Source organism: Rousettus aegyptiacus, unplaced genomic scaffold (assembly GCF_014176215.1).
Source record: "Rousettus aegyptiacus isolate mRouAeg1 unplaced genomic scaffold, mRouAeg1.p scaffold_m13_p_15, whole genome shotgun sequence".
In the NCBI taxonomy this organism is placed as follows: Eukaryota; Metazoa; Chordata; class Mammalia; order Chiroptera; family Pteropodidae; genus Rousettus; species Rousettus aegyptiacus.
The window spans coordinates 24011569-24024080 of record NW_023416290.1 but is presented as its reverse complement, the minus strand read 5'-3'; the positions used below and the strand labels follow the sequence as shown (position 1 = coordinate 24024080).

At 40.7% G+C, this 12512-nt stretch overlaps 1 long non-coding RNA gene across 3 annotated transcripts in view; it reads left to right on the top strand.

Annotated features, from left to right (window-relative positions):
* LOC118611988 overlaps positions 1–12512 on the top strand; it is a 137784-nt gene that overhangs the window by 61460 nt on the left and 63812 nt on the right. For 2 of the 3 annotated variants that reach the window (XR_004954610.1, XR_004954609.1), the window contains exons 3-5: positions 16–128; positions 5311–5472; positions 5894–7295. This is a non-coding gene — a long non-coding RNA (uncharacterized LOC118611988). Of the gene's footprint in view, positions 1–15; positions 129–5310; positions 5473–5893; positions 7296–12512 lie in introns of those variants that run through there. The other variant, XR_004954611.1, reaches the window with a different exon arrangement.

The following is a 12512-nucleotide window of genomic DNA, read 5'->3' as shown; positions in this document are numbered from 1 at the left end:
ATTTTTTGTTTGCAGATAAGGTAAATGAAACTCCAAGAGATCACTGGTTTCCGCATGTCATACCACCTGTAGCAAAGCTGTACACAAAGCCATCTGGTCCAACCTTCTTCGCAGGCACTGCATTGAGGGTAAGCTTCTCCAAGGAAGGCACAAGTATGAGGACATGCCCCCCAGTGTGTGGCTCCTGGCTATGTGTCAGAGTCATCTGGGTAGGCTTTACAAATAAAAGAATCCTGCGCTTTTCACAATGAGTCTGTGACTCAGGGATTTAGAGAGTGAAGCCAAGTTTGGGGACCGTATTTCCTGCAGCATAATCTTATATGTTCAGTGACTCAGGATTGTGTGTGTGTGTGTGGGGGGGGGGGTGTCTGTATGCCCACAGATTGCCTAGCCTCAACATCAGAGGTCTCAGACGTATGTGAGTCTGTAGACTTGATGACAAACCACAGACAGACAAATAATGCCACTGATCTTATCAGATATGGAAAAATTTGACAATGGGGGATGACTAATTTTAGGAACATTTATTGTAATTTAAAAGCAAAACTTCTAACTGGAAGACAGTTTTTCCAAAGCTCGTGCTTCCAATTTTGTTATTTTCTTAATTACTGAACTCCATCCACTTACAGGTCAGAATGTGCTGTGCTGTCCTGGTAGGTGTCCCGAGGCAGAGCATTGCAAAGTGACCTGACTGCTCTCTCGAAGGAGAAATGGCCTCATATTCAATTAAATCAATTGCCTCACTGTATATCAAAGTTGGATTTAAACACTTTTTAAAAAGTACAGCACCTTGTTCAAGGCCCTTCATTGACTGACATTCTGTTTGGATTGTAAGATGGACAGCCCTCTCAATGGGGATGGCCCTCCCCAGTGTGTGAGGGTCCTCCTGCTCTTCCTCACCTGCTTGCCCTCTGTCAGAACTGAAGCAGGACATTTTAATATAAATTCCTGCTTACTGCAAATTTCCAAAGTTCACAGCTTTCTCTCTACATCAGAGCTAAAAATAAAAAGCAAAAACTCCAGGGTAGCAACTATACAGGATTAATTTTGCCTTCCTTTTGGCCTTTTTCTCCTCTTCTAAGAGTTAAGTGTGTGGAGGGAAGAATTGCTAGACTTTGTGTCTGTGCTTGGTGGGAACTATTAAATTATCGCGGGATGTTTTTGATTATACCACACATCGGTGCTTGAGCATCACAGCCTTGGAAGCCACACATTCCTTGCTAGCCTGGCTCCAAATATGCTTGTGGGGGCCCTCCATGACACTGAAACAGTGCAAGGATGGGAACTAGTCCTGGCAAAGCGAAAGGAAACGGGCGATAAAACCAAGAAGTCAGCAGCTTACTGGAGCCAGGATGCTGGGGACTGCTTAAATGCTATAAAATGAAAAAGATTCAGGGATTTTCATGAAATCTCATAGGTACACTTGCCAAGCCTCAAATATTATATTGAATTACAGTTTCTAATTCCTCCCCTCTCCCGTTGGCCACGTCTTATTTCTTCTGGAGGTTTGTCCACAGTTTCGGGGCCCGGGAGGAGAGAGGTTAACATGAGTGATGGCCTGATGGCCGGACTCCCTGAGGTCTCACCAACCACACAGAGTCACTCTCAGGGGCACTCTATCACTGGAAATCAGACATACACTGGTGTCCAGTGTTCCAGAAATGTTTAGATCAAAGGTACTTCCCCTGAAGGCCCAGGAACAGGTGGTGCTCTGAGGCTAAGAAAAAAGTATATGACATTTCTCTGGGGAAGATTCTTTTATAAGAATCTCAAATGAGTCTTTAAAAATTAAGAATCACTAATAGAGGAAAACAGAAGTATGATAACATGTGGATTTTTCTGGGGGAGAAGATAATTATAAGGAATGATTGAAGGAAGAATGGGGAAAGCTGCTGGAAGCCAGAATGGTGGTGTGACAGGAGGCATCCAAATGAAAGAGACTTGGGAAGGGATGAAGGTTCTTCATCTGATTACATTCAGTGGGAGTGTCTCACTGAGTCATTGAGGGAAGGAAACTGGTCTCAAGATAGAGAGGATATAGTAAGAAAACCAGCCCAGATGAGTTAGGCAAGATGACACTGACTTGTAATAAGTGTAATAAATTGTTAGAGGGGAGAAGCGCAGAGCACAGAGTATGGGGGTTTGAAGTTTTTCTAGAAACCATGTTATAAATATTTCGACAAGGAAGAAGTAATGCATATAGCTGTAGGTGGCAATGTCTTCCAAAGGAGATAACAGTAGGTACTTTTCTCTCCACTTAAATTTTCACCCTTTTTTCCAAAATATTTGTTTCTCTCTAAGGACTAACAAAAGTATTCCCAATAGGTGGCAAATGAGATTTCCTAATTAACCATCAAAAAGGCAAGTTTGTTTATGTTTTATTTTTAGTATTCCCTATATTCCCCTCAAACATGCCATGTGATGCAGGGTAAGAAAAGGAGAAGGCAAACTCTCCACAGATATTTATCAGGTTTCCTCAGGGTAGCAAGAGGTGACCCAGCTGTAAGATTAGGTTGCAAGGACTGAAAAGGGAGACATATAGTGTTTCCAAACAGAAAACAACCAAAAAAGATGAGTCAGGATAGTTCTAGCACAAAAAATACATGTAGGGAAAGGGCGAAGAAGTGATAGGCTAAATTCTATCCTTTGATTCACTTCTATCTAGAGCCACAGAATAAAATCATTTCTTTTCTTTGAAGATTCAATCTGGTCTCCCCGTCTTTACCTCAGAACGTCTTCTTCTCTCATTAACTGGATTTCCATATGTAGTATGGGACGACATAAGCTGAGAAGGGCTAAGAGGCTGACTAGAACAAAGGTCAGATTGTAATCTCTAAGCATCACATCTATTTTTTATCCACACTCTCAACATTTACTTCCTACCACTGAATAAAAGGTATGAAAAAGAACAACCACATAAAACCTTCACAACAACAGGATTTAATATGCAATAAAACCCTAGAAAAGTTAATTTGCTGTTATCAAGGCATTTAGGACTAAAATTCACACTACTCATTCCTGTTTGCCTGTGAGAGCACACAAGATAGCACTAGTGAAATCTTTAATAGCAGGGCCAGGAGAAACAAACATGATGTGTTAAGAAGGTGATCACCAAAATAAAATGTATGCTTATTTTATTTGTACATACAATAAGTCTAGGTTTGCATAATTATTGTTTAAGGGAGATAAATTCTTTGAAAGTGAAAAAGTGATTTTAAACACTTTGTATTGTCCCTATTTGGTTATTTGTGGTTGTCAAAACTACAAAAGTGCAAAACTTTTAAAAATCCTTGTGGAAATCTTGTGGAAAATGTACAGTCTTTCAGAAATTCTCCAGTGTTTTCATTTAAGTTAGATAGTGAGCAGAGAGGAGTGAATTTGTTGTCCTAGAATCCATGCTAACAGGGTGGTGTGTAAGTCTGAAGTCGGAAGCATTGATTTTTATCAGTTGTGGAGCAAAGTGAAAACAAATCACATCAATTTCAAGTAAATTAGTTTCCTGAGCTCTCTGGAGTCTTGAGTGATTTTAGTAGTGAAATTCTACTGCTCTCCAGCACCATCAAAGGCAAAAGTGTACATGTCATGGCTAAGGATAAAGTCTCAAGAATATTTCTAGACATTGCTTTTTAAATGACATTGGCCTGAAATGTCTGGGAGATCTCATAATATTCAGATCATTTTTCTGGTAAAGGCAAGTGCTTTGCTGACAATGAAGTCGGAATGAAAAATGTATATAGCGCAGGTAAGATAAAAGAGTTTTCTCTTCAAAGTTTGGTAACCAACTGCCTTATTTAACTTTAAAAAATTTAGTTTTCTGATTTTATTTGGTTTATAACATTATTTTCTTTGGGCATGTTATGGTAAATGTTCAATACGTTTGGCTTCTTTGGAGAATATCATGGAAAACCCTCAGTTTCTAGACAAGGAAAAACAGTCTACTAGCATAGGCTGAAATGCCATTTTATCCTCATGGTGATTTCAGCATGTGGACATACTGCTCAGGCTCTTCCCCTCCTGCTACTTCTACTTCTCGCAAATCATTCAAGCTTCAAAAGGATCCCTAGTCGCTAAGCAACCATGTCTTGAAAGCTTGTCACTGACATAAAGCTTAGATGTTTCGGAGAAGACTTTGGGCACATTCAGGATAGAGCAGGCAGGAGAACCCAGCTGCATCTAGGAACAGCTCCATTGGAGGAGGGTTCTTGAGACATTTTCATGGTCACAGACTTGGAATTAGCAAAACATTTTTAAAACAGACAACCCAGCTATGCTGTTTTGTTAAAAAACATTTTTATATTAAAATCTTTATCTTTATCTTTAATAAATCTTTCTTTAATAAAAAAAAGTATACACATTCTCTAATACTGCAAGCAATAGCTAAGGTGCTGGAAATATTAACAGCAACAAAACTATATTTGTTGTTAAGAACTTAAGAAATGCTCTGATTGCTTGCATTTTTTCTCCCACCTCCCTCTACTTCTCTTTTTCTCTTATTAGAAGAATATCCAGGGTGACCGCCCTGGTATGTTTCTTAAAAGAAAAAAAAAGATCCTTTTGCTTAAATTCCATGAGTTTTTGAACCTCTGGAATTTCACGAGAGGTGTCAAATTTAGCTGACCCCAAACTTTTCACTTGAACAGAAATAGAAGCCTAAAGGGGAAAACCCATGCTGCTAAGGATATAGGACCCATAAAAGAACTACAATAGAATATTTTAAGTGATCTTGTTAAAAGCAATATGGTTCCTCAGAGTTGTTATACTTCTCATGAGAGGGGTGTATATACTTTTTAAAGATTTTCTGTGGCTGTCTCCTTTAATTAAACTAATTTTAAAAACCTGAAATGAGCTTCTATTTGCTAATTTAATGCTTTAACCAATATTACTTTTTCCTTTTCTTCATCTTCTCTATTATCAGTTATTATTCATTTATTCCCTCATTTCTTAATGAGAACTTATCATGTTTCTATGGGGAATAAGGAAGTAAATAAAACACATCTCACCTGCAAGAAATTTATCCTTAATTTTGTCATTTTAAAATTCAAACGTTATGTCTCTGATCTTTGAATTCCAATGAAATGATCAAATCTTATTTATAGCTGTACCTTTGTGCTTTCTATAATACAGATTGGTATTTACTGGCAAAGAGAAGCTGTTTTTTTTTGCAGGGCCTTTTGCTATTTATGATTTTGATCATAGAACTCATATTGGTCTTAAGAGTTTGCTCAAAAAAGACCCTTTGCTATTTCTAGTACTGGGCCTGGCACTTCTTAGTGACACCAAAGACATAAAAGATATGCTTGCTTTTCCTAGAATCCATGCAGTAGACTGTGACACTGTACGTGGATACAGAAAACTGCCATCCATGCTACAGGACCTCTCACAGCATTGTGGACAGAAACATGGAAGTGAATACATGCCAAACAACAAATCATATAATAAAGTTTCATACCAAGTGCCATGGGAGCATAACTGGTAGGTCTTTGGGGAAGGGGATGAACATGGTCTGTGTCATAGGTAGTCTGAGAAAGTTCAGTGATAAGAGATGACATCAGGATGCTGAGATGGAAAAGAATGGCACAGAGTGCAAGGAGGGATGGAGCATCCAACAAAGGGTTTTATGGGAGAGTAAGTGAAGCCTGGGGCCAGTGTTCCTTCCTCTGGCCAACGCTGCCTCTGTAGAAGACCCAGTATGCTTGTTCTTCACCAAATTCATTCTCAAGGAATGGCTATGGCTCTTCAACACATGTGCCTGTGAGTCATTCAGAATGAATGCAGTGTTGGTAAGAACCATTCACTTGGAGATAATCTGTATTAGGAGAACTGTCCTTGGGATCTGGGAGGGTCTAACAGCATGCTCAGAGGGAAAAAACAAATTTTTATCTTTGTTTTTCAGGAGAATCTCTCTGCTGACTTCAGCACACTTCATCATATCTGCTAGACTAAGAAAGCCCCATTTAAAATCCTGTAGGTGTGCTAGGCATGGCCTGAGGGGCTCTGGGGTTGTCTCAATTTTGCTCGAGGGTCTGCTCAAGGGCACATAGTCGAAGGGAATGCAGCCTAGGTCTTGGGAGCCCCTTTTCACTCCACCAAATCAGTTTGATTTATTGAAAATTTGATTTTTTCAGACAATAACATTCTCATGATTATGCATAATATCAAACTGCTTTACAGGCAGCAGATAGGACCTTCTCTTCCAACATTTGAAATTCCATCTCTAGGGGTTTCTTCCTCTTATGAACAGCTGTGAACAAGTAAAACTAGAGTAAGTCTTATCAGTTGTGCATGGAGAGAATATCAGAAGCTTTGCAGAGCTGTCTGTTACTGGTGGGGCTAGCAGGGTAAGTGTCACCTAGCTATCACTGGGCAGCTGAAAAGGGGCCTTGTAGGCTGCCTGTGTGCCCAGAACAAGCCTTCATCATGACCTAAAAGACAATTACGTATAACTAGGCCCTCTTCCAATCTAGTTCAGATGTTCCATTATGCATTTTCAGAATTAGACGAAGCTAGTCCAAATATTTTATTTACCTGACCTAGTTTAACAAGGAACTGAATTCATAGCTTTTTTAATCCTATAATTATTGCTCATGAGAACTGGAATGGAGACGTCTAGTTCTTAATTGCTTCATTCTGCAGAGGAGCCATGCATCACAGGGGCCAAAGCATAGGCTTTGGAGGCCTACAGACCCGAGTTCTGATTCTCAGGTATTAACTGTGTGAGGTACACAAGCTTTTGACATCTCAGTTTCTTCCTTTCCAGAAAAGGAATAAATAATAGCACTTACCCCCAAGTTGCTTTAAGGATTACATGAGGTGGCTGCGTGGAAGGCATGATGCTGTAATCATCACTATCAGCATTATCTTCATTAGCCTGCATAAGTTAATGGCCCTGCCTGTGCTTAAAAAGACAGGTGCAGATCCAATGCAGAACAAGAAGCTCATGCCCCTGCTCCAATACTGGCTGCTTTGTGCTGTGTGCCCTGGGATATACTCTTTATTTATATGCTACATCACTTATGGCCATGCTCTTAATGTTATCATGAAAGCAGAGCAAGGACATGAGTTGTATTCTTTTCTATTGTATATACTGGAACATAGAGGAGAAGAAAATGAGCTTAACCGCCCCCCCCCACAATATCTGACATAATTTTGAAGCTAGGCTCTACTCTGTCCCTGTGAGACTTGTGGAATGTCCTTAATTTCTCTAAACCTCAGTTTCCTAATCTGTAAAATGGGGATAACAGTAGAGCCTCAGTCATGGGATGATTGATAAAAATAAACAATGAAGGTACTTTGCACAGTGGCTGGCACGCGGCCAGTATTTCCTACATGGAGTTATTGCTATTTCTGGCTATGAGGAAATTGAGGTTATTGTCCTCTTTCATTTGAGCGCTGGGAGAGAATCCAGCCCTAGGGAATGTCTCAACAGTCTGCTTCCATCACCTCTACAAAGTCACAAAGTCACAATAAGTAATTGGATGGTCACTTGTGAGTTGCTTCATTTCGTGTCCCTCTCTCTTCTTCCACAGGGAGGGCTTAATAGCTCTGCTAGGCAGGAATTTCATCTCTTTGCTTTTCCTTCTTGGGTCCTCGCTCATGACTCAGACACATGATAGGTGCTCAATAAATATTTGTTGAACAAAGATAGAGGAATCATAGCCTTATGAGAAGATTGAAAGAGTACAGGCTCTTGGGTTCAAATCACACATGCTGGCTGACTGGCCTTGGCTGCATTGCGGACCCCCAGGTCCTCAGGTGTGAAGTATAGGACTAATGACCACATCTGTCTCACAGAATGGTTCTGAACATCCAGAGAAGTAGTAGATGGTGAATTTTATCAATCTGCCTTTCTTATTAAGATATTTTATGAGAATTTAATTGGCGTGTTATAGTTTTCTTAATCACTATATCATAATTTTAATACCTTTTTCAAAGACAGAAATTGTTTTACACTGGTTGTATCTGTATAAACATATGTGTTGGACATAAATGCATGAAAGTTAAAGTTAAGTCCAGTTGTAAAAATCTTATTAAAAACTAAATTATGCCAGCTTACCTATTTAGCCTTGTGTTTCAGTCTTTAGAAGCTGACTGCTTTGGTGTAAAGACATGGCTGTGTTCTCACTGGGGCATTTAGGGTGGCTATCTCACAGACCTGGGGCTGCCCTTGTGCTGCTTGCTGGCCAGCTTGTCTCTCTCATTTTTTTTCTTTCTTTGCAAGTTATTTGCCAGACTAATTCTGATTCTACTGTGCTTTGATTCTTAAAGATATACCTGGATGAAAACACCTTACCCAAGAATAAGTATCAGTTAATGTTTAAGAATCTTCTTTAAAAGCTCTTTCCAGTAAGGACCCTCTCCTAATTCCAAGATCCCAAGAAGGCCTCCCCAAAACACAGGCCATTACTTGGGTCTCCTCTCCCACTTTGTTAAAAATATTCCATCCTTCTTCAACGTCGATGTCACTTGGCACTGAGCACCCAGGGCCCTTTGTACCATGAAGGTGAGGAGGTCCAGCCCTGAGCTGGCCAGTCTTATGTCCACCCAATTCGTTTCCCTATCTGCAAACTGAAGATGATGGTCTTGGGCACGCTGCTCACAGGGCAAGGCTGCAGAGATGGCAAGTGAAAAAAGTTGATGAAAAATGTTCCAAACTTTCTACTGATGGAAACAAGTACACATAAAGCAGATTTTCGATACTTTCTTCGATGAGACACTTGCTGGGGAGCTGACCCAGAAGGTCTCTTCATCCCAATGTCTTAGCTTGTCATGTGTAGGCCAGGCCAGTCATCAGGTCTTTCCAGTAACAACCCACCCCCCTCCTCAGATTTGACCTCTTTTTAGTCCTTCAGTTATGCTGTGGGCCTCACTGCCAGCAAGGCCCTTCCATTTTTATGGGCAGGGGAGGCTCTGGGTTTCAGAAGGTACCGTCACATTATACTCACCTAAGTAAGAACCACAGTGGGATTCAGCATTGCCCTTCTCAGGGTCCTGGTGTGTCCCGCCCCTATCTCCCCATGCCCTAGATTCCCAATGCGACCCCCGCCCCAACTCCCCAAGTCTCTACCCCCTCCTCGATCCCACACCATCCTCCATCCCATGCTCCTTCCCCAGCCCACTACTCTCCACCTGCGACCTTCTGCTGGCCTCCCCCCAAAACTACACCCGGGCTTCGCTGGCGCCAGCCACTGGATGGGTCTTGTACTTTGATTATTTGTGTTAACAATTAATTTAGCGCCAGGGCCAAGTGTGCCAAAGCTGCCTCCACTTCCTCCCCCCTCCCAATAAATGACACTTTTATGAGATCCTTTCAGAGCGGCTCCCAGGTTGTCTCCTGCCTTGTGGCCTAAGGCTGTGTATGCACTGACTCGGTTTCTCTTGCCCTCCGCCCTCCACCCGTGGTGGGCGCCCACTCACACAGGCCATACCGCAGCTGCAGGAAAAGAGCTGTTTCTGGACACTCTGTCACTCTCCATCATACTCTGTCAGACCTAATGGAGATTTATAGAGACGGCTCTGGGAGAGCAGCAGTGCTTTCTTGTCCTCTACTTTGGGCATGTGAGCTGCCTGGAGATTAGAAAATCTGTGTGGTGTCGTAGAGTAGAGGGCTGGCAGCTCTTACGATGTATTTGGCAGGCTTTTTTTCCTTCCCACGGTAATTTCAATAAAATGTTGAAACACAACATACAGAATATTTCGGATCTTTTCCAACTCATCTAACAGCCCGTTCATTCCTCAGATTTGATTTCTCTCAACCTCCTTTCTGAGATGACTGCACTAATGCTGCCTTGGATGTCATGAAACGTGTTTTGGCTTTTAATCCCTTCATAAATTCTTTTTCCTAACTGCAACTAGGAGAGAGATATGGCTCCTCCAAAGAATTGCAAAGTTTGTTCATTTGTTTATTCAAATAACATCAAGAGCCTTGTAGTCTATGTTGTTGGTGTTGGGGAGACAGTGGTGAAAAGAAAAAAAGTTAAGTCTCTGCCCTGACCAGAGGGAGAACCTACTAGAAACAAAGCTTCAAGCATCCAGGACTGCTATACTGCACGTTCTCTAAAGGCAGAGACTCCTACTCTTTATCTTGTTATACTTTACAGGGACGATATAGCCTATCAACCTGCAGATGTAAACATGGAATATTTTTGAGTGAATGGCTAATTGAGGGCTATGGCTCTCTGAGAAAGTAAACTTGTTTGAGGCTTTGGGAGGGGGATCATGTCCAGGGTTATGGATGTGAAAAACGAAAAGTCTTTTCTGAGAAGAAAGGAAATTATGAAGATGTAGAGTATTGGATAGAACTCACAGACAGAGAGAAAGCAGTATAGTTGGAACAAGGGCCTCTGAATTTGAGAGACTCTATCTTCAAATGAATGTATTTTCAATAAATAATTTAAGTATTATTGTGTCCAGGATCCCCAGATTAAAAAGACATTATTTTAAGTGAGCTAGATAGAATGACTCAACTCTTTTTTCAGGTTTCACACTGAAACTAGAATAGACTAGCCCAAATGATGGTAACCACAAGGGCTAAAGAAAAGTAATGATTAGAAGCTTCCAGAAGTTAGCTGAATTTTTTTAACCAGTTAACTGAGTAATGCAATTTGTTCTTTTGCAAACTTTACTGTACATAATTTGTACCCCGACTTTTCCCCCTGCTCTTGGAGAAAGAGAGAAGTGGTAAAAGGCTAAGCCCAAGCTTTTTTCTATGAAAGAACCATAGAGACTGACATTTGAAAGGATGAAGAATCATGGGGATCATAGAAACAGAGTGATGACATCATCATAATGTGGATAAGAAATGAGCTAGGTCTATAGTCCTTTTTGGTGCATTCACCAAGGTGGGCCTTTTAGCAGACATCTGGTTGCAGGTAATCGAAAGCCCACCTTGAGGTGCCTTAAACAGTAAAGAAAGGCATTTCTCCTATCTCTGAAATGCCAAAGGAAAGGCAAGTTCCAGGATGATGGCTCCATTTCTTCATGGTTGACCCAAAATGGCAGCAGCACATGTGGCTTTCTCAGTGGATCCTCCCATCTACATGAATGGTGAGGCCGACCAGCTCCAGGTGTTGCTCCAGAACCATCACTGATAAGGAAGATGGAGACCTAAACTTGACTTAGATGACTCAAGGCTTACTCCTGGAGCTGGACATGGAGCCAGATTCCCCCAAGGTCCATGGGTTGCCTGGGTGGCTTCCTGCAAAAGGGTAGGAAAGAGGGATGCTTGAAAGACACCAACAATTGTGTGGAAAACTGAGGGTAACTCTTCACAGTACCTCACACACATTATGCTTGGGAGCCACAAAACATTCAACAACTTACAAAAAATGTCAACTGAATTTTAAATACTTTAAGGAAAGATATTTTACTTAAAAAAACACTCATGGTATCTTAGACTGCACTGTTTGCCAGGGCACTTCATATGTGCAGGCTAGTGGTTTCCTTTAGTCACATACCACTCATATACCTGCCTTTGTATATGAACTTTTCCTTGAATTCTCCACAGCTCCTGTCCATTCTCACTTATCTGCTTGCTCTCTTGCTGGATGTTCTGTCATATTTTCTTTTTCCTTCCACAGACACACATGCCTAGTATATACTGAAGTAGCATTTTAATTTTGAATTGAAGCAGATAATTTAAAAAATTGGGAAGATACATTAAAACTTTTTAATTTTTTTTTTAGTACTAGTTACTCTTTATTGAGCAAAATTTATGCTAGACATTGTATGTAACATTATCTAATTAAAGTCTGGTAATAGCTCTATGAAAGAGTTTTTGAGTGACTTGACTAAAATTATATCATTTGCTGGGGTAATGGCTTTAAACCCCATGTTTTCATCTTTTGCAATATTCTCCCAAAGTCTATCTTACTGAGGGAAATTTAATATTGCATAATTTTTTGTCACCAGCATAAGTGACTGAATAAAGAAAGTCAATATTTGTAACCTGGTGTTTTCTAACTACTCCCTGATTATAGATTTAATGCAGTTTGTCCTGGAACAGTGCACTCTATATAGTGGAGCAATTCAGCTACATTTCTCATTGGTACAGATTTGGATATATCAGGGGCCAATTGTACCTCTAACACATTTCTACATATGGTTATAAATAATTGTATCTTGGGCTATATGGAGCCTAGCTTCTTTAGGAGCTTCTGTGCCTGGATGCCACCACCATGGAGTGATCTCATGATGCCAAGTCCTTTGTGGCTAATGAACAAAGCAAGAAAGAGACAGATGAGGCTAGCCTTGGGCAGTCACTTTACTTTTTTGAGTTTTGGGATTTATAATGTAAGGTCTTGAACATGCTGACATTGCATGTGCTGAATAGGCTGAGGGCTTTGTTTTTAAAAAGACATGTCCAAATGTGTGAAGAACAGTCTGGTATCTGGGACTCTCATCATGATAAAGATCCTAGGGAAAGTGTCACTTGGTTACTGACTTAGGTTACAATTAGCAACATAGTTTTATTGACTAAAAGAAATTGACCCCTGTTCTTCAGATTTTCCCTAGAT